Genomic DNA, 22,415 nt, shown 5'->3' with positions numbered 1-22,415 from the left:
TATAGTAGAAATTGGGTGCATCTTCCCCTCTATAACATCTGGTGCTACTCAAACATTCCATCCCTTTTTCAGACGGTTCTTTCATCACGTCCTTTCTTAATTTCAAGGACAATTTTTGCAACCAGATAAAAAAAACTTAATTTCTTTAACATCAGCAACAGCAGTCATCAATTGCACAAGTATTTTCTTTTTTGATTGCTGTCCAAAATTAAAAAATATATATATAGTCCTTCCGGGGTGTTGTCTGTTGCTCTTTTCCTAACCAATTCACATGTTTTTCTAATAAACTAAATGAAGTTACTTCACGGAAGTTCTCTGTCCACAAATTTATTAAAACTCTTATATATTTTATATTGAAACCCAATGGCAAAAATCATATACTGCGTTGTCACATCTGTTTATGCTGTCCTTATTTTTAACTTTAATTCTTACTACCAGTCTCTTATTTGTTAACTTTTGAGCTATTATCTGTTTCTGTCTTGTTTCCACTGTCATTTCTATGCTTTTCTCTCCTCTTTTACTGTAGCAACATGGGGCATTTCATTTCAATTCCTTCTGTTATCACCACATCACCAGTATATACTCTTAAAACTAGCTACTCCATTAACCAAGCAAACACCATTTTTTTTCCTTCCAGGTCCTCCAAACACACTTCCTTCTCTTCTTATACAACACTGTGTTATCGTCTGCTGATCCTACTGTCACACGATACACTGTCTAATGAAAACTTGTCTCCTCTCCAATTTCAGGCTTACTGCAATTAATCAAATTCATCAAAACTTACACTGCAAAATAACCTTCTTATGTTTCTGTAATAATTACTTCTTTATTCACAATTTTGTAAGCAATAATATGCTCTGCTTCCTAAGAAAAAAATCCAACTCCTTCGCTACCTTGACCCTCTGTTGATCATAGTAGCAGGTCTCTATCACAACCTATTAACTGAAAAAAGCAGAAGTTTCCTGGTACTCTGGCCAAATTTCCCCTAGTCAGTATGAATATCACCTTGGGATCCCCTGAAAAGAGGATTAACCCAATCATCAAAGAGTAAATAAATAAATCTATTGAGTGATATTTGACACGGCAGATGCAGTCTTCAGATATCCTTGCTTTGTAATTCCTATGATGTACATCTTTTTCTGAGAGTAGCCAGTGTTACGAGTCTGACCACATAATGGATGAAAGTTAATTTGTCTTCCATGTCAGGCAGGAGAAACTATTTCTAACTTGGAGTAAATTTCTTGAGCTGATATTTGGATGTTTAGTCAGCCAGTGCTTGAACAGTTCAGAATATATTTTTGCAAAGACTAGCTAAGACTAAGGGGTAACTGTAATACCATCTCAGCAGCAAAATGTGTGAAACAGCTTATTACACAACTTAGGACACTGACTAACTGAACTAAGAATGGGGGAACCCATGTAATAGGTGCATTTCATAGGAACAGTAACTCTATAGATTTGGTTAATTCTACTGGATTGCTATATGTATTGTGCCCTGCATGGGGTACAGCTCAATGCAGCTCAGCAAAATAGAACATAAAGACATGCAAAGCACTACAAGTTAAACATGAGACAAAAAGCTAGTCATTTAATCAGTTTAAACTCCTTTGTTCCCTAGGTTAATGGGCTGACCAGAGTAATAGCAAGTTAAAGCAAACTCTCAGTGCAGTAAAATACTCTGTAATGAGGCAAAGAACCAGGACAGCTTACTCTGCCTGGTGTCCTGGTTTTTTGCTTCATTAAGGAGTCTTGTGCTTTGTGTTTTGAGTGTGGTTACAGAGCTTTTATCATTTTATGGTTTCAGTGCAGTAAAAATGAAACAAAACACAACTACATGCAGTCTGTTAACAGATTAAGTAAAAATCTGAAACAGATAACATCACTTCTCTGATTTTAGATGGATTGTTTGTATGTCAAGTCCAGCAGCACAGGTACAGAAAAAGACCTGTTCTCAGCGCTCTGCATTTGTAGAGCATTCAAAATTTCCAAGAGGTCAAGAATTCAACAATCCTAGCATATTGTAACAAGCATATAAGGCATTGATTGTAGGACTTCAGTGCATATACTGCTTATCGTGCAAGGGCATAAGGGGCAGCATTCTCTATTATACACTTATCTTGCACAGAAACAGCAATTTTTGTGTGTGCATAATATATGCAAATGGATGCATATTCAGTTCAGACTAATACAACTTGATGGTTTCCATGCAATATATGCAAACCTATGTTTTTGATGTGCATAAAGCTGTTGTGAAAGACACTGTTATGAATTCTTGTGTTATGATGAATGCTATACTTACCCTTTTAAAGGGAAAATGTGTGTTTAGAGCAAAATAACCTTCAGGGCTACCTTGGGATATCTAAAAGAGGCTGAAAATGAGCAAATCAAGTAAATTATAAGAATGAAAGAAGGAAAGAAAGAAAGAAAGAAAGTACAAGGTTCCAGAGGAGGCTAGAAGAGCTCATGGGTGGAGACCAGAATATCAGCTCTGGAGGAGGCCAGTTGAAAGGATTGGTGAACCAGTGGAGAGTCCTGGTGGCCTTTATGTGTGATGTGGGGGTAAAATCTCTATTTCATTCTATTTTTTTCAGGACTAGAGCCACTCTAATATTTTTTTTTTAAATTGAAACCACTGAAAATTTTGCTTGTGCCACAGAAAACCTGAGAAAATGCTTTACTGTGCAAGTACTTTAAAGACATTTTACATCATTTTCACTGGGTGAAGTCAGTGATGACTGTTGTTTTATGCTAACAAATATGTTGTTAGAAAACCCATGTGTCAGCTATGTTACATTCCACAAGAGATATACTAAGGGTTGTAGGAGCAGAAGTCTGAAATATTTTTGAAATTTTGTTTGGCTTGATGGAGAAAGAGGCTTAGTTGAGAAGGGAGATGTGGGACAAGGGCAAAAAAATGTAGCTACTAGGTATATTTTTAATCAGATTTTAAATTGTCAGCGGATGAAATTGACGTCATGGGGTCCTCCTGTTGCACTGTTTTGAGATGTAGCTGTACATGATTATTAGAACGCAGGTCACCATTTTTGCTTTCTTTTCTGAGAAGTCCTGACTGAAGAGGAGCATTGTTGAACTGGATAATAAAGGAGTTAAGGGGTTGATCAGTCACAGTATGGTTTCTGACTGATATGTGTAAAGCATTCTGGAATTCAGCAAATGAACATCATGGTCCTTTCTTTGGGATAACTTGCTTTGTGTATAGTTTATGTCTGAAACTATTGTGGGTTTGTGTTTACTTAATCCTTGGTGGCTTGGGATCAGCAAATGGGTCTACTTTGTTGGCTTACCCTTAGAGCAGCTGCTGTGGGACCTATGCTGCAGTGCTGGAGAGTTCAAAATGGAGAGAAATGGCATTACAGAGATTAAAGTGCCTGTAGGGTAGTCCTAGGGATGAGTGGAGTGGTACATGGGTGGGTCTAACTTAAGGATGGGAGACTAATTCATTTAGGATTTATTTTCTGAGGTCAAACAGTATAGTGCACAGAAAGTTGGGGGATAAGAGTATTAATTATTTGGGGCACCCTGAAGGTCATAGATACAGACGCAGAGCATATGGGGATATGTGCCATAAAATTTAGAAAAGGCCATCAACTACTTTTTGTTCTCTCATAGATATGCCTTTAGGTGTATCATTTCATGAGGTGAGGCCACTATTGCTAGGTTTATTTCAGTATGCAGGCAGAAGGTTAACGAAAGCAGGTGACTGTAGTGTGGTCCTTCATCCTAGACATATGAGTCATCCCTGAAGAGAGAAGGACCACACTTCAGTTGAGAGGTCTGTTAAAATATTGTTATCCAGGCACATTACTTGGGGGTACCAGTTTGGTTCAGATTGTATATTATACTTTGAGATGCATAAGATTTTCACCACAACTGACATTTTATGGTATCACAGAAATTTAATATTATTGAATGGTAGACATGCTATCTATTGTCCTCCTGTTCAACTACATTGTAAAATAAGAGGAGACAGAAGTTGAGTGGTTGTGGATGTGACACCCCTGCACTGGCCCAGTAATCAAGGAGCCTCAATCTTCACCACAAGCACCAGTGAGGGACGTGGACATTGGGAGGATGACAAGTACAAAGTACAATTTCCCTTAAGAGCACACAGTCAGTCTGGGACTGGTTTCTCCCTCTTTCTCCAGATACCCAATACGACTCTCACTGGCACAGCTATAGGGTTAAGATCTCAGTTGAATGGCCATGCTAAGACTTCCAGCACCCTCTCTGTCCAACCAGTGTTTCGTGTCCCTGCACAAGTAGCTGACACGCACACACTTTGAGATTTGATTGATATACCAACACACACACACACACACACACACACACACACACACACACACACACACACACACACACACACACACTTACACACACCTGGAGAAGGCTGGCACAGATTTACTAGCTAATCCTTCTTCTACCCAGACTATAAGGCAGTACCAGCTGCCACCAGCCACCCTTATTTATCAGCTACTTTTAAGGCCCTTACCAAAGGGTGCCCAATCTTACTGTGTAATGTTTCCATTATCCAAATGGTAAGTGTGACCAAGACTTTTAAGGCTATTAGAGTGGCCCATACAGTGTCACCAAAGACATATGCAAGTACTCTAAGAGCTTAAATATCTCTAAACAAACCAGCTACAATTAAAATGGCTAAATATATTTAATAATAAATAATAAAAGAACAAGTCAATATTCAATAACTCGATACAATGACTACAGAGTTCAGAATCACAGGAAATATTTTAAAGCAATATTGCAGGACAGTCTCACATAAATACAGAAAACATCTAAACTAATCTTTACTATATTCCTATCTATATCTAAGAGAGAATACTGTAATTTAATACTTACTATTAGCAAGCAGAAGTGCTGATGAGAGGATGTTTCTAGGTCCAAAGACAAATACAAAAATGCCCAAACTTTCTCTGAGAGATAGTTCTTACATTAATAACAACACATTACTGCTCAGTCAACTGGATGACATCACTATTTGTCACTTGCCTTCAGTTCCCAGGCTAAGAGATACTAACAGAATTTAACATTTCTCTGTGAAAAATATTTATTTCTCAGAGTTTGCCTAGAACCGGAAGTCGTAAACGAGTTAAAACACTTTTACATTTAAAACCTGTAATTATCCCTGTTTCCAGACAATAGAAAGAACTTCTAGCTGTAAGACATCCTGTCTCCTTCAGTGAAACTGAGATAAGCACAATCATAAAATAATTCACTTATTTTCTTAGAGTTTGTAAGTTAACTCTGTTCTTTTCCAGCAGGGTACACTGTGGTTACATTCTTGAAGCTCAATACAGAACTTACAATTCAATGCACACTTCTGCACCAGTAGTTTAATATACACATAACATATAGTTTTCTTACATTTGTAAGACAAGCATACAAATCATATTAATATTCACAAATGACATAGAATTATTTACAAAATTCCAGCTAGCTGTGCTGGCAGCTTCACAGTGGTCTCTTAATGTTTATTATCACTGAGATGAGTCATTCAACTAAATGTTGGAGGAGCTGGTTTTCCAGATCCACTAGAGCATGAGGAACTATATGGCTATCACACAGGTTAAAGTTAGGGATACAATGCTAATGCAGTAGGATGGGCTGCAAGAACATCAGTGGTTACAAGTAGCCTGAATCTTCAGTTTGGTGGATTTGCATAGGGAAGACAAGTCTGAAATTCAGAAGCTGATACATTAAAATAGGTAGTTTGCCCTTAGGATGTTATAGACCAAGTACAATAAGTAGTGTCTCTCAGTAATCAGAAGTCCAATACCTTGGCTTCATCAGAGGCATGCTGAGAGGCGGGTCTGCAAACTTCAGGCAGGAGGAAAGGAGAGGGTGGATGGCTACTAGAAAAAAACAAGTGAAATAATGGATATGTTTGCCAAATCTTATAAGTTTCATTAAAGTGAAGCCCATCAGGAGCCAGAAATTAGTGACTAAAGGATATTTTTGGAAAAATGTATGCTCATCTCCATCATGCAAGACCAACAAAACATTTTGATGGCTGTGGTGAGAGAGACATAATTTGAGTAATTTCTAAAGAAGGCAGGCAAAATAACAGAGATGGTCCTGGCAGGCTGTCATTGCAGCAATATGGGTGGTTCTTAGGACTTTTCTTCTCTTCTTCTTGTAGGTTATGAGGGTAATGGTGAGGGAGTTGGTTCCATCTGCTCTTGGAAAGAGACACACTGGTGACAGTGCTTTCCAAAGAAGGTAAGGATTGCCAGTGATATCATTACACTGTCCTAGTATAATCCTGAAATATTACTACATGCTCTTTACATTACTTATGGCCCCTAAGAATGCTGTCTTTGTTCCCGGATTGGTTCAATGTACTCCTGGAGTGCCAAACCCAATGTAATATGAACAAATCAGTGTTGGTGATGCAGCAAACCATGCAGCACAAGTGCCCAGTGCCAATACTAAGTTTGGACGCCAAAAATGCTTTCAGTAGGGTGAGCTGCCTTTTTTGTTTTTTCTTTCTGAGTTAGCTTCTTGTGGCATTCTATTGAAATGTTGTTGACCCTGTGTACATGGGTCAGGGCTCAGACCAGGAAATATCGTGCTGTCTCACCTTTAGTTTCACTATCTAGGGGGACAAAGCAGGGTGTCCTCTTTCCTCACTCTTCTTTGAAATCTTTTTTGAGCCTGTGGCACAACTGATAATGGAGACAGATATGCATGGGCTTGTGAAGGGAAGGGAATAGTAGAAACTGTCATTATATTTAACAGTTGAAAATTATTTTTTTGCAATATTATGCCACCTAACCTTTGCTCTGATTCAAAATAAAGGTCTCTCTTGTATCATTTTTCATTTTTGAAAGCTTATCTAAGTACTAATCAACTGCTTTACCTCTCATTTAACCATATCAATCTGCAGTATTTTCTCTCTTTCTCCCTCAACTTCATCTTTGGTATCAAATCAAAGTACCCAATGTTATTGCTCATAAATATCTACTACTGTATTGTAATGTAACTTATGTTTATCCAATGTATGTCAATATAGATTCATCACAATACTGCAGGATTGAACTATGCTCATGTACAATAGTGAAAGTTTTTGTTCAGTCCTATTTATCTGTCTAATGCAATTGTTTTCCTATGTGACTTCTATTCTTTTATATTATTGAATGATATTGTATAATTTTTGTGTGGAGCTTTCCTACCTGGGCCTCTGCTGAAAAGGTTTTTTTGCCCAGTCAGACTTTTACTGTTGACAAAATCAAAATAAACAAATGAAATTATGATATGCAAGTCTATACGATGCAGCTTTAATGGGATTCTGTGTCTTTTTGGAAATTAAAAAATAGTTTGGAGATCTTTCTGAGTACAAGATCTATGAGCATAAGTCTCTGATTCCGTATTCAGATTATACTCAAAAAAAGGAAAGCCTTCTCCTCATTGTTTGGGACAGGAGTCACATTACATACATATGAGTTCATTCATTCCTTTATTCTTTCATTTTCTGATACCCACTTCATCCATTTCAGGATCATGGTGGAGCCAGGCCAGTCCTGGCACACCACTAGCATAAGGATAGGACACACATCTGTTGCAGGATGTATCAACATGCTCACTCACACATGTAAATCACATCAAGAGGCAGTTTGGAAAACCACCAGTTCACACCTAGCAAATCTTTCAAATGTCATTCAAAAAATGGATAATCTAGAGAAACACAGACACAGAGAAGACTTTTGGACTCCACAGACAAAGCAGTCCCATGGAGAAGTGAGCTGGAGACACAAAAGCTATGAGGCAGTAGTGCTAACCATGTCACCACTAGGAATTCAGCAGCTGTAAAAGTGTGTGCTAGACATTTGAATTCTCCTTTTAGAAAAATGGAATTTAAGTGCAAGATGTTGTGTCATAAATAGCAATGTTGGTCATGGATCTCCCTTTAATAGTTTTGGCTGTTAAGGTATCTATTCTACCATAGATGCTTTACTTGCCTCAACCTGTCCCTTATGCAGTTCTGGTCAAATAGTACAAAGCTTTTCAGATAAAAGTTAAGATGTTTGTTTGGGTGGTAGTTAGGAGTGACTGAGGGTCTCTGCACAGAAGCTTTATGCCTCCAGGTTAAAGACAAAGTTAACAGTTGCTATATTTGTTAGGGGCTTCTCTTACGGGGGCAGGCCTATTATTTCTCTTTTTTCTCTCCTTTGTTTGTTATTCAGTTCTGAGTGGTACTGTACAGGCTTACTATGCTCCTATTTTTGGTAGCACAATATAGAATAGCTGTGTGTCAAAATAATCCAGACAACTGATCAGCTGGAGGTGTGGGACAACCCTCTGTTGAGCAGCCCTCTTTAGATCTTGGGAGTACATGAGTGATTCACGGGGGAGCATACCTCTCAACCTCTTAATGCAAGAAATCTGGACAAAGCCCGACAAAATGGGGGAACAAAGACTCCCAAATAAGGACACATTTTCAATATTGCTCTTAGAAAGTTACTAGAGTAATAGGGTTTGTTTAAACATACATTTCCTGAAGGATTTGAAGTCTGAAACTCAAATTTATGTAATTATTTAGTGACTTCAATCCTCAGATCATCCCAGTGATTTGCTAGAAAACCACAAATTTTATGAATAACGGACCAAAACTATGAGCCAAAAATCTGGACATTCTGCAAATATCTGGACAGTTGAGAGGTATGCAGGGGAGTCCTTAATTCACAGGACAATTTCTGGTTTAGGCAGATTTGAGAACCAAAAGTTTCTGTTTCCTACCATTGCCATATGAGAAACTAAAACATTTCAAACAGGTGAGAAAAGTAAAGGTTATTCAGAGACTAAGATGAGACAGACTTACAGTTCTGGGACCAATTAGACAACCGGGAAATGAGCCTCCTTACTCATGTGACAGAAAATCTAGATTATTTGGAGGTTAACCTTGAGGTCAGAGATTTCAGAACCTACAGATTTCTGCTTATTGGAGTAGAAAGTGGGCGAACAGGAAAGAAGGAGAAGGTTCTCCAGTGGTACTGAAATTAAGGCACATAGCATGATTTAGTACAAGATATTTTTATCAGTTGCCAGTAGTACAAGTCTGGAATCTCTTCCAGATCCCACATAATTAGTTTATAAAACTAGGAAGTAGCCTTTAGGTAATCCATTTCACAAAAGTTGAAGACTGATACAGCTGGCCCTGAGCTGAAGTAAAATGTCATACATGTACAGGTACTTGGAACAGCAGTATAGGCATCAGATCTTTTATGTGTCCTCCCATCTAGCAAGAATTTATCCAGGACTTAATTCTGAATGCTAGGAGTGTCACCAGGCAGACATGACTCATTATACATTCTGGAGCTGTACATTATTACAGACTTACAAAATGGACATCAGACCACTACTGCAATGTTGTGGATGGTTAGGGTAGCATAGAGCTGAAATCAATTTTGGTTGGACCTTTTAAACTGTAGAAAATAGGCAAAACATGAGCTCTAGCTCCCATGTGTGAGCTTGGTGCAAGCTAAAGAATTTTAATCAAGAAATAAAAAAAAAATCAGTACAAGTGAGACTAGGCATAGCAGTATGTGAAATAAAAGTCTCCTGTAAAAATACATACTTCTTTTACTATTAATAAATTAAAACAAATCTTGCATTATAAAACGTGTTAAATAATTAAGATGTATAAAAGTACAAGTTCGGATAAACTATTTTATCTTCATAAATTGAAAACTTCTTCAGACCTGAAGAAGAAACTACCAGTTCAGCACAAATCTGGGCCTTTCCTTTTAGGTTACGTATGTAATTAAAAAATGCTTTATGATTGTCCTTAGTTGAGGAAGCTAATTTGTATTCATAGTTTGCTTTGGAGGATTTCACAAGAAGTCTTATTTGTTTGTTTTAGCTGAGGAGGGAGTGTTTCCAGTTTAGGGCTCACTCCCTCTTACTCTTAGGCAGCAATTTCTTCCTCTTATTTTAAAGCCTGTTAATGGCAGTTGTATACCAGGCAGGTTTGCTCTTCCTTGAGGAGCTTGTTTTGGTCCTATCAGGTATGATGGAGTCAATGCAGTTATACAGGTGTTTGTATAAAGCAGTGGTATAGAACTCGGCATAGTTGCCAGTTCCATCTGAGGGGGGAGGTGCAGTGATGCTATTAATACCATCCCATAAGAGGTTATAATCTGCCTTGGAGAAGTTTTTTACTTTAGTTGCTGCTCGGGGGGGGGGGGGGGGTCAGGTGTGATAGTTACTTTGAATGAGACTGATTTGTAGTCAGATCCCACCAGGGGAGACATCACAGTGGGGGGTACTACAGTGGTCCCCCATATTGGTAAGCACTAGATCCAGGTTGTTGAAACCCCTTGTGGGGGTGTCCACCAGCTGGTCAAGGGCACTGGAGATAAAGAAGCTGAAGAACCTTTGGGCAAGTGAATTTGCACATGAGTAACTTATCCAGTCAATGGATGGGTAGTTAAAGTCCTCCAAAACCATGGTGTTTGGCTGTATCATGATAGACTCAAGAAGATCTAAATAGGCACAGCAGGTGTTCTGATTCATGGAGGGGGTCCTGTAGCTGGTAATGACTTAGTTTCCTACCAACAGCCAATTGCGTCCAAGGGAGATTTTCTGGGTTCCAGACTACAACTCAACCATGATGATTTATTAATTGCTAGATTAACCCATTGTCATTTTGCATATTGACTGAAAAGTACTTCAGCTTTATTTAACAGGGTCAGTCATAAAGCAATGCATATGGGTCCTTACAGGTAAGTTGGGGTTTAACTTAAAGCTATAATGCATTACATCTGAGGATATGGAATTAGCTACAGGCCTTTAACATTGATTTATTTATCTACCTGTTGTTGACTTGGTTAGTCCCGCTAAGCTAGTAGCATTCTTTCATAGTAGACTCAAGGTAATAATGACAGTACTAGGAGAAATTTGGCCACGACATCAGGATCTTCCCCTATTAGTTGCAATGGGATTTTTTTACATCCACCTGTGTTACCATCAACTGAAGCAGATGGGGCCTCAGTTTAACATCTCTTCTAAAGGGCAACAGACTCAGCAGTGCAGCACCAGATTATGCTGTACTGTAGTGTCAGCAATCAATCTACCTGATGTGGGAATAGAACCCACATCCTTTTGCACCAAAGGTGAATGTTCTACCTAGTGTGCTATTGACACTAATTGTGGGAAAACTAAGCAGTGGGAGGATATGAGAGTAGAACGCAAAATGTATAATAGGCACATCGATGGGATTTTATAACATACTATGCAGCTTTAAGAATGTTAAGGACAAGAAGTTTTGAGAATCTGTATGAGTTTAGTGAGGCTGTCTCTACAAAATGGATCTATTATCATGAGTGACTGAAAAAGTTGAATTAATACAGAAAAAGATACAAAATGCCTTGGACGAGAGAAGTAAATCCTACTAGTAAATATTGAAATAATTTAACTTGTACAATATAGCACAATGAATGACAATATATACTTTGTCCACATTTGTAGGACAAAACATGATGACTTCTATGTGAACACTTCAATACACAGTTTACTGAGTTAAGATTAACTACTGTGGCTTAACACACAGATCAAAGATTATATAAAGAGCAGAGAAGATGATGGACTGTTGTTAAGGACTGATAGTATATAAAACAGGCTGCCAATAAACATCCATTCCAGAGATACAAAGTTTTATTTAAAAAGAAACTGCATGATTTAATGGAAGGCAAGTGTTAAAGTTACTGTAGCATGGCTACTATAGTGTAACCAGTAGGAAATGTATGTACATAACCTCCATCTCAGATTTCACAAGCTGATACTTTTTATGTGACAAGTTTAACATTTTAAAGAGGGCATACATAATAACATCAATTCAGAATTTTTACTGGAGTGTGCATGTTAAAGGAACATGTGGGAATACACTGAAACACCAAACAAATGTCACTGAACTAGAAGCAACCCAATCAGAATTATAGAATTCTTCACTGTAAGGTTATTACACAGTATTGTTAATGTGTTTTCCTTTAAATTTGCTTCATAGATGGTAATCCTACAGAAGTGGCATTGCACATAAGACAAAGGAAATAACACTACTTCTGAAACTTATTCATAATGGTGCCTTTTTACATGGTTTGCTTTGCTAGATGACATAATGTTTATGGCACACATTTTAATTTGTGAGAAAAGTTTTTACATCAGTTCCATATGGCTATACACAAATGGAAACTTTTAAATAGCAGCATTACTAGATAGGTATTGGCAAGGCACATTACACAGTATAGGAACTGTTCTGGTTTAAATCACCTTTTATTTTGTTAAAAATGGAGTTTGTACTCCACGATTCACAAATGATGTCAGACTGACATCTGACAACAGTAAAAGTCTGAAAAAATAAGGAAAAAAATAGAGGCATACTTTAATTTTATGGTAATGTCCACTTCGTAGAGTACATTTACATGTGTAAAAATAATGTGCATTCCTTTTGGGCTTTTAGTTCTATATATGTCTTAGATAAAAAGAACTGGAAACCAGCGTAGTTGAACATTTTGCAGCTCTTTGTTGTTATAATTATAATGTGAAAATAGAATTATGTCCAAAAATAGCATTCAATAGGCAATAGAAAAGTAATGCAACTTGTCTTGTGAAAGCTGTCATTCTATTTCTTGAAAACTCTGGAATACTTTCTATTATTTTCTAAATATAGTTCAAACCAGGGAAAGATACTTTTTTATAAAAAAATGGTATCTGTCGTTTCATCATTGTCAGATACAGTAAAGTCTATTCAGCTGTTACTAGAAAGCTGAATAGATAAATCCTTGACAAGTTATATAACTTTTCCTGAAGTTTGATAACACTGGAGGTATATTACTAGTTATAAAATGTAGGGGTGCACACCCATCACCTAGATGTGGTGTGATGGAGGCAAAGCACACCCATACAAAACTGCTGCGTAGTTGATTGTTCAGTCTTCTTGGTGTGAACAAAAAGGCTTTGATTTATTTAGCCACAAAGAAGTCAACCACATTCTGTGAAAATTTAGCATCATAAGATGTCTAACAGAGGACAAGCAATGGCATGCCTTAAACTATGATAGTGAGCTAGCTCACTATACTGGCCTGCATTATAGGGGCTTAGCAAGTATTTTCCATTTATTACTGGGATGGAATAAGGGAGCTGGGGATTTCTGAATTCTTTTGACTCTCACAATGATATGAGAAACGCTATCAAATATGTCTACTGGGAAAAATAAAACATGGGTAAAGGCAGAGGTTGTGCTACACCAGGCACAGAAAGGCATGTGTCCTCTCGGAGAGAGGTGCACTAAATGGTGGCTAGTAAACAGCATCATTATTTGAACTTGAACTGAAGATAACCATGTTTTGTTTCATCAGCTTTTATTTTGCTAAATCAAGTCTATTTATTTGTAGTGTGTGCCTGACATAGTAGTAGTAGTAGTAGTCATATAATGTGATTTATTTATGGTCTTCCAGTCTGACTTTCAACTACATATACCAGGTCTGGGTGTGCAGTTGCATGTTCTTTAAACATCTGCATTCTGGCAATTATCACTCATTGGATTTACGTATGAGAAGACAGGAGCAGATGGATGAGCAGAGTCAGGGCTGATGAAAACACTGATTTAAATTTTAAGAATCAAGCAATAGTGTGATGAGTATGCAGCTGTGATAGTTCACTGCACTAGCCATGATTCAAGAATCAAAATGTAGAACTATGTCATATTTTTGTTTTTCTTTATATGATTTTTTTTTATTTACAATTACTATGTTTTGGTATTGCTTTAATGCAATGATCCTAACAAAAAGCCATCTACTCTCAGTGGCTTTTTTGTTCATTAATACCCACTGATGTTCCACTTTTTAAATATACACCTTAACTTGATAAGTGCATATGAGGCACAAGGTAAGGTGCAAGAATGAAATGAAAGTATGCAGGATACAAAGACTACAAAAAATGTACAAGTCCTTGCTTGAAACATCACTCACAATACAATGAGTATATGCATGATAGCCACTAGTAAACCTCTAGTTCAATTATTTCCTTAACCATTGGTAGCACTTCTGTAGATGCATCTGGTACTGAAATAGTGCATAATTTATTTTTATATTTATTTATTTATTGACATTTGTTAACCGGGTTTGTCCAACTGGGCTTGTGGCCCATTTTCAGTGGAGACCCACGGAGAAAAGCTCCAGTAGTACATTTTTAAACAAGTACAATTTTAAACAATATTGATATAATAGCAGTTATAGCAAAAAGATTCACATATGTTGGGTTACATGCATATAGTTAAAGTTGCATTAAAAAGAAGCTTAGTAACATAATTTTACATTGATATAGTTCAATAGGTCAACAATACATTTTTTTGTTTGTATAAAATTATGCAAATGCATAGTAGACACATTGGAGAGAGATGTGTAATGAGAGGGTACATAAAGGGAAGGAAGACTAGGTGGGGGTCATGGCAAGGGCAGGTCCTGGAATTGAGAAAATAAGCTTTTAGTTCATTTTTAAAGTGTGAGGTGTGGGAGACTGAACGCAAGTCAAGGGGAAGTTTGTTCCTAGCATGGGCAAGGGCGTGTTTGTAGAGTAGTTTGCCTACTGACATTTTTGGGTGGTAGATATCAAGTAATTGTTGGTTAGAAGTACGGAGGGTCCAGGATGGGATGTAGATGGAGACTAAGGAAGATAGAGATGGACAGAATGAGGGTTTATAAAGAATAGAGTGTAGCATATGAAAATGATAAGATAGCAGAAATTGGGGAAGTTCAAGCCATTGAAGAGAGTTTAAAGAAATGCAGTGGTGTGAGTTTTATGGGGAGTTAGCAATGAATCTGGCTATTTTATGGTATGTCTGTTGGAGTTTGTTTAGAGTGGAGGCCTATATATTGGTAAGAACTGGGGCAGTGTATAAGAGGGAGGGGAGGAGGAGTGCCTGGCCCAGGGTAAGTCTAGATTCAGGGGTTAGGAATTTTTTGTTCTGATATAGCAGATCTAGTTTCTGTTTTTTTTTTTTTTTATACACTGGAGTATGTGTAGGTTGAACTTTAGTTTGTCATCGATAATGACCCCTAGGAGTTTTGTGTGGGTGTCAGGTTGGATAGTTGCATTGTTAGAAGATATAATAAAAAAGGAGGTTTTGTAATGAGAAAGAGAACGGGGAAGGAAAAGTAGGAGTTTGGTCTTTTTGGGATTTAGGATCAGTAGGTTGTGAGAGAACCATTGTTCAGTGGAATGTAGGGCTTGTTGGGTCAGGGAGTGTAGTTCAGGAGTATTATTTGAGATGGATATAAGTGTAGAGTCGTCAGCATACTGAATAAGGGAGGATTCTTTGCATGAGGTGTAAAGATCATTGGTGAAGATGTTAAACAAAAGGGGTCCCAAGATGGAGCCTTGGGGAACACCAGTGAAGATGGAAAGGAAAGGTGAGGAGGGTGAGAGCCATTTGACAGATTGTTCCCTGCCAGATAGGTAACTATTAAATCAGGCAAGTGCGGAGGGGGATAGGTGAAGATTTGTGAGTTTGGATAGTAGTAGAGGATGAGAGACAGTATTGAAGGCTTTGGAGAGATCTAGGAAGAGGCAGGAAATGAGTTTATTGTTGTCTAGGGCCTCTGCAATGATATGAGTGAAGGAGAGGAGGGCAGTGGTGGTGCTGTGGTGAGGACGAAATCCATTTTGGGTAGGGGTAAGTAAGTGGTGCGTGAGGAGGTGATTGAGAAGCTGAGAGTGAATACATTTTTCTAATATCTTGGAGAGGGGGCACAGAATGGCAATGGGTCGGTAGTTTGAGGAATCAGTGGAGTTTCCACCTTTATGAAGAGGGATAGTAAAGAAAGATTTCCAAAGGGTGGGGACAGTTGATTCCAGAATAGATCGATTAATTAGTATAGATATAGGATAAGCAATTGAGTCAGCAGCAAGTTTGAGGAATGTAGGAGATAGATTGTCAGTGGAAGGAGAGCAAGGTTTTAGCTTGAGTAGTAGAGATTTGATGTAAGTAATGGGAACTGGCTCAAATGAAAATAAAGTTGTGTTAGTGGGACTTGGAGGGGTGGGTTTCGAAGTAGAGTTTGGCTTACAGGTTACCAGATTTTGGACGGAAGAGATAAAGTGTTTATTCAGGGGGGTAGCTGTTTCCTGAGATGAAGAGTTAGGGTATGGGGAGGGATTAGAGGGCTTTCCAGGATAGAGGATGTTGTTGAGAGTTGACCACAATTTTCGAGGATTGGATATGTTGCTAAGCTGAGAAGAGCTATAGTATAACTTGTTGTCATTAGTTGTATGTGTTTTTGCAAGGTTCCTCAGTTGCCTGTATTTTTGAAGAAGAGGTGGCTGTTTAGTTTTAGTCCAGGTTTTCCAAGCACTATCTCTTTGTTTCATAAGGGACCTAGTCTCCTTGTAGAGCCAGGGAGCATGATTTGATTTTACTCTGATCTTCCTAGAGGGAGCTAAGGAGTTTAGAGTACTCATGAAGATGATATAGAAAGTGCTTACAGCATCGTTTAGATGGAGGTGTTTTAGGGTGGACCAATCTATATTGTGGAGAATGGAGTTAAATAGGGATGAATTTAAAGTTGATAGCTTTCAACAGTCTTTGATAAGGTGAGGTTTAGGAATATGGGAGTAGTGTCTTAAGATGGTGGAAGGGAGATGATCACTGAAGGAGTCAGGTAAGGTGGTGGGATTGTGGTATTGGTGGGTGGAATTGGTAAGGATCCAGTCTATGATGGAGCTGGAGGTGGAATTTTTATGGAAGCGAGTGGGAGATGTTATAAGTTAGTGGAAGCTGGTGGATACTGAGTTGAGGGGAATCAGTTGTGAGTTTGGACCAATCAATGTTGACATCACCAAGGATAAGTGTCTCATATGGTATGTTGCAGGAGAACCAGGATAGGATGTTTTCAAGAATGGGCAGATTGTTACCAGGAGGAAGGTAGACTGAGGTAATTGCAAGTTTTTTGTGAGGATTCAGATGGCAGATAAGGATGATGATTTCAGCTGGGAGGAAGTCAGGAATTGGGGAAGGGTAAGGTGAGAGCTTAAGGTTGTTTGAGTAGAGGATGGCCATGCCACCCCCTTTGTTTACAGGTCTATCAGATCAGAAGATATTATAACCTGGTTGGAGCATTTCACTATTTGAGATTTGTGGCTTGAGCCAGGTTTCAGATAGGGAGAGGATGTGAGGGGTATTGAGAGCTATCCATGAGTGCAGCTCAGTAACTTTATTTGCTAAACTCTGAATATTAAATGAGTAAATAGTTAAGTATTTGGATGGAGATGATTATTGTGACTGAAGATGGTGACTGTTAGAGGAGTAAGATGTGGGCAGTGTAGAGGTAGTTTTGGGGAGAGTGATGGTGGGGATAGAAGAAGAGGGGCCAGGGTTGGGATGGATATCTCCAGAACAAAGTAGGTTTTTAGTGAGGAGAGAGTGTGTGGTAGATGCTAAATGGAGTTTGTGTAGTTTTGACTTAGCTTTGTGGGAAGGTTTAAAAAACTGCATTATGGATAGTTTATATAGACTTGAGGTAGAGGTAGTAAAGGAATTAGGGGAGACAGTAAAAGATGAAACAGTTGGATATATGTTGTATGAGTGAGAAGTTGGTGAACATAGGAGTGGGTCAGAGAGTTGAATAAATTAAATTGTTTCCCAGCTGGGAGAGCTATAAAGATAAGGCAAAACCAGACAGCACCTAATAAAATCACAGACTCTGCCATGCATCTTAGCATAGATAAGCTTTCTTTCTGTTTAGCTTTAGTCTGTATGTGTGGCAGTCAGTTTGGAACTTTATTTCCTATTAAGGGGTAAAACCTCAATATTTGAAGATATACAGAGTTTTGTGTATTATTATTATTAAGTTAGTAGGTTTTAGGGGGTATTTTGTGTGTGTGTGTGTGTGTGTGTGTGTGTGTGTGTGTGTGTGTGTGTGTGTGTGTGTGTGTGTGTGTGTGTGTGTGTGTGTGTGTGTGTGTGTGTGTGTGTGTGTGTGTGTGTATTTTTATTTGAGGGTTTTCAGTAAACCAAAACGTTCTGCAAAATGTGACATAGGCTGAAATGGAAATGATAAGAAATCCTTGTATAAAAGATTAACCTGTCAAATAGTGCATTCATGTAACACAAAAGCTGGAACTAGACACTTAACAGAAAATCTGTTATACATAAAAGGTGGGAATAATAATCCCTCAAGAATATGATTCTTTCTATAATGCCTTTAAATGTTAATGGTCTCACAGATAAATCCAAACAAGAAATAGTAATGAACTATATTATACAATGTAGAGTGCAACTAGCTACGAAAACACATGGAAAAATTAAACGTGAATTTGATAAAAAAAAAAGGTTTTCAGGATGGTTATTCAGCAGAATACCTGAGGCAAAGGAAGAGAGGAGTACTTATATTAATTGCAAGAGGAGATTCAATAGTAATAAAAGAGGAAAAGAAGACAATAATGGCAGATTTGTAGTACTAAGAGGCTACTGGCAAGGGAGGAGGATTATTCGGGCATGTATTTATATTCCACCAAAAACTGCTATAACAGAGTTAAAGAAAATTCTGTGAGAAATAATCAGCATTCAGAAAAAAATATTACTTATAGGTGGGGACTGGAATTTGATCTGCAACAGTGAAAATGTGCCTGGGTGACCCATAAAGGGAAGTATAACAAATGAGGGTAGATGTTTAAAAAAGTTTTGAAAATATTTGGTATGGAAGATGTGAATTCAGTACTAGGAATTCTGAGTGAATTTACATATTATTCCCAAGATACAAAACTAGGCTAGGCTAGACAGAATTTATATTTCAAAGGAATATGTGCATTTAATTGAAGGTCTTAATACACACCCAATAACTATTTCAGATCATGCACCAGTAATAAATAAAATAAAAACACAGGGTAATGAAATAAAAATGAGACACTGGTGTTTTCCTGGCTATCTGTTGAAAAGAGAGGAATCTAAGGAATGAGTAGTGGAAATTATTCAGGAGCTACTAGAAAAAGATAGAAAATTCTTCTGAAAATATAGCTAGGGAGTATGATAACATTAAAATAGAATTTAAAAACAGAGTGGAAATAAAAGAAAGAGAGATATGGTTAAGAAGTAATAAGAATTATTTAGAGGGACTGACTGTGACAGCTGTGCCCTGGCCCAGCAACCAAGGAGCCTCAATCCTCACCATTAACACCAGGGAGGTCGTCTCTGAGAAGAGGAAAGGATAGCTAATACATACAGAAATGTACAATTTCCCTTAAGTGCACACAGAAATCACAGTCTGGCTGCTCCTTTGCTCACCAGATTCCCAAAGAGACTCCCCACTGGCACAGCTATAGTGTCCAGGTCTCAGCCTAACTGGGCAAGCTAAAACATCCAGTACCCTCTTTGTCCAACCAGTGCTTCGTGTCTCTGCCCAGGTAGCTGATACATACACACACACACACACACACACACACACACACACACACACACACACACACACACACACTTTGAGAAGAAGTCATACAACCACACAGACTTTCCTGGGAATAGGCTGGCACAGGTTCTCCAGCTGTGCCCCTATTACCCAGACCATACGGTAGTAATTCCTGCCACCACACAGTTAATTATCAGCTACTAAAAGGTCCTTAAAAGGATGTCCAATTATTATTGGGCAATATTATAATCCAGTGGTAGTATGGCTAATCAGTCTCAAGGCTTATTGGAAGGGCTTATTACAATAAACTCTATAAATATATAATGTACTCTAAAGCATACTTTATCTCTACATAAACCAACCACAGGTAGAAGGTTTTAAAACTATTTTAATAATAAATAATTAAAACACAAGACAAAACTACTACACCACAGAGATATCTAAGAGTTAAGAGATCACACAAAAACTTAAAAAAATACAGTAGTACAGGTCTGATTTAAAAGAAAAATACCTAATTAATCCTTACTAGCTTTAACTATTCCTACAATAAATCACAGTGCTAAAACGTAATTGTGTAAAGAGCAAGCAGTGCTGGGTTACATTCCAAGATCAAAATTCTTAGTCTCTCACTGAACAATAGTTTTTAAACACTAACCAACAGCTCTGCTGAGCCCCTCCCAAATTACATAATTTTGACACTTAGGTTTTCTCAGGTCACAAACTGCATTATTTAGCAAGCTAACACCTGCTCAGTAAACTACAACAATATAAGGCATCTCACATATACACTCTAGCAGAAACCAGAGCAATAAAGCACCATCCACATGTAAATTCTGGTCATAACCTTTAGTCTTAAAACAATGGGCGTGAAACCTTCATCCAGACACACTGGAATCAACTTGTAAAACATTAAAGAGATTCATAAGATCTTTTCAACTTTAAAAGACACATTTGAAATACTTGGCTTGGTTTTCCTTACAGCAGATGGCAATGTTGCAACAGTCTTGAAGTTCACATTTTACAGTGTTTTCTTACATTTAAAAACACAAGCCTGTATTTTACATTTATTTATAAAGTTGATAGAATTATGCATCAAATTCTATTTGACTAGGCTGGCAACCTTTGCCCATCTCTCCCCAATCATCACACTGACAAATATTAAAGTATTGCAAAATAGGGGATTCCCACAGAACAAGAAGAGGAACAACTACAGGACTTATTTATTTATGTATTTGACATTTGTTTACTGGGTAAGTCCTACTAGGTATGAGCCCATTTTTAGTGGAGGCCCAGGGAGAAAAGCTCCATGGTACACATTAAACAGAATTAAAGAACTACAGAATGCTGAACAGAAAATACAGGACTTCCTTGATGATATGCCTTTTAGAAAGATTGCTGTTAAGCACCTGTTTTTTGATAATAACTGAAGAGCACAAAAAATTTTAGTACAACTACTCAGCCAACAGAATGTAGAAAAGGCTGTCAGAAAGCTTAGGGAGCCTATTACATGGAATATAACAACACATCCTGTAGAAGTATTAGAAACCTTTTGGAAATTATATGCAAGTCTGTATAAAGCAGATAAATATGGAAATCAAGAAAAGGTACAAATGGAAATGTTTATTGAAGAATTAAATATGCCAAGGGTAGAGGGAGAGGAGGCTCTATTGCTAACAGTTAGGATAGAAGGAGGTGAGATAAAAATGGTGATGTATAACCAATCTGCATGAAGGTCCCCAGGATTAGATGGTATTACCGTAGATGTTTGGAAGCTAGGAGGGAAAAAACTGATGAAAATCTGGAAGGTTTTGTTTAACAGCATCTTAAGAGGAGGAAAATTTTGAACATCCTGGAAAGAAGCAGTAGTAGTTGTACTACCTAAAGAAGGTATTGATCCTTCCATCAGATCCAGCTTTGTATAGGCCCATTTCAATATTAAATCATGATTATAAAGTGTTTATATCTATAATGGCTAAAAGAATGGCAAAAGTGAGACCAAAATTGATAGATATGGATCAATGTGGTTTTGTGAAGGGGATGCAAACATTTGACAACAAAAAGAGAAAAGTGATGATACAGAGTGAAGCGGAATGTAAGAAAATACCACTGTTAACAGTGAGTCTTGATGCAGAGAAAGCATTTGACAGAGTAAGCTGGGATTTTATGAGCATTGCAATGGAAGCATTTGCATTCCTTGATAAAATTATAAGCTTGATTAGGAGGATATATGAAGAATTGGAGGCAAAAATTAAAGTGGGTGGGGTCCTCTCTGATAATCTCTGTTTGAGCAGAGGAACCATGCAGGGGTGTCCTCTGTCCCCTTTCTTATTTGCATTATATTTAGAACCATTGGCAAAGAAAATAAGGGAATCAGAAATTCAAGGATATAATTTGTACAATAGTCAAGAAAAGTTAGCTCTATTTGCAAATGACATTATTTTATACCTGACAAAACCAGAAAGAGACATTACCTTGCTTTGGAACATATTGAGACAGTTTCAAACCTTTGGGGATACAAAATTAATGAAGCAAAAACAAAAGCAACAGCAGTAAATTATATACCCACATGCAAACTGGTTCAGCAATAGCCATATTTATGGGGACATGATAAAATGAAGTATTTAGGAGTATGGATTAAAATGCTACTGGTGTGACATCCAAGGATATGTAGGAAGAGATTAAACAAAAGATAATACAAAAACTGAGAAAAAGGAAGCTCTGATATTGGTAGTAAGATACAAGCAGTTAAAATGTGTTTAGTCGCTTTAGTCTTAAACACTGGTCAGGCATATTTTTATCAACCAGAGGACAAGTTGTGGATAAGAATTAATAAAGAGCTAAAGGATTTTATCTGGGAAGGTAAAACATCACGAGTCAAGTGGGATAAGGTTATTCTTCCAACAGAACAGGGCAGATTACCCGCATTGATGATTAGGAGGATATATAGGCCCATTTAACACATTTAAGGCTCCTGTACATAGCACAAGC

The sequence above is a fragment of the Protopterus annectens genome, chromosome 12.part0 (assembly GCF_019279795.1).
Source record: "Protopterus annectens isolate FY-2018-M chromosome 12.part0, PAN1.0, whole genome shotgun sequence".
In the NCBI taxonomy this organism is placed as follows: domain Eukaryota; kingdom Metazoa; phylum Chordata; order Ceratodontiformes; family Protopteridae; genus Protopterus; species Protopterus annectens.
This window is presented reverse-complemented; position numbering follows the sequence as displayed.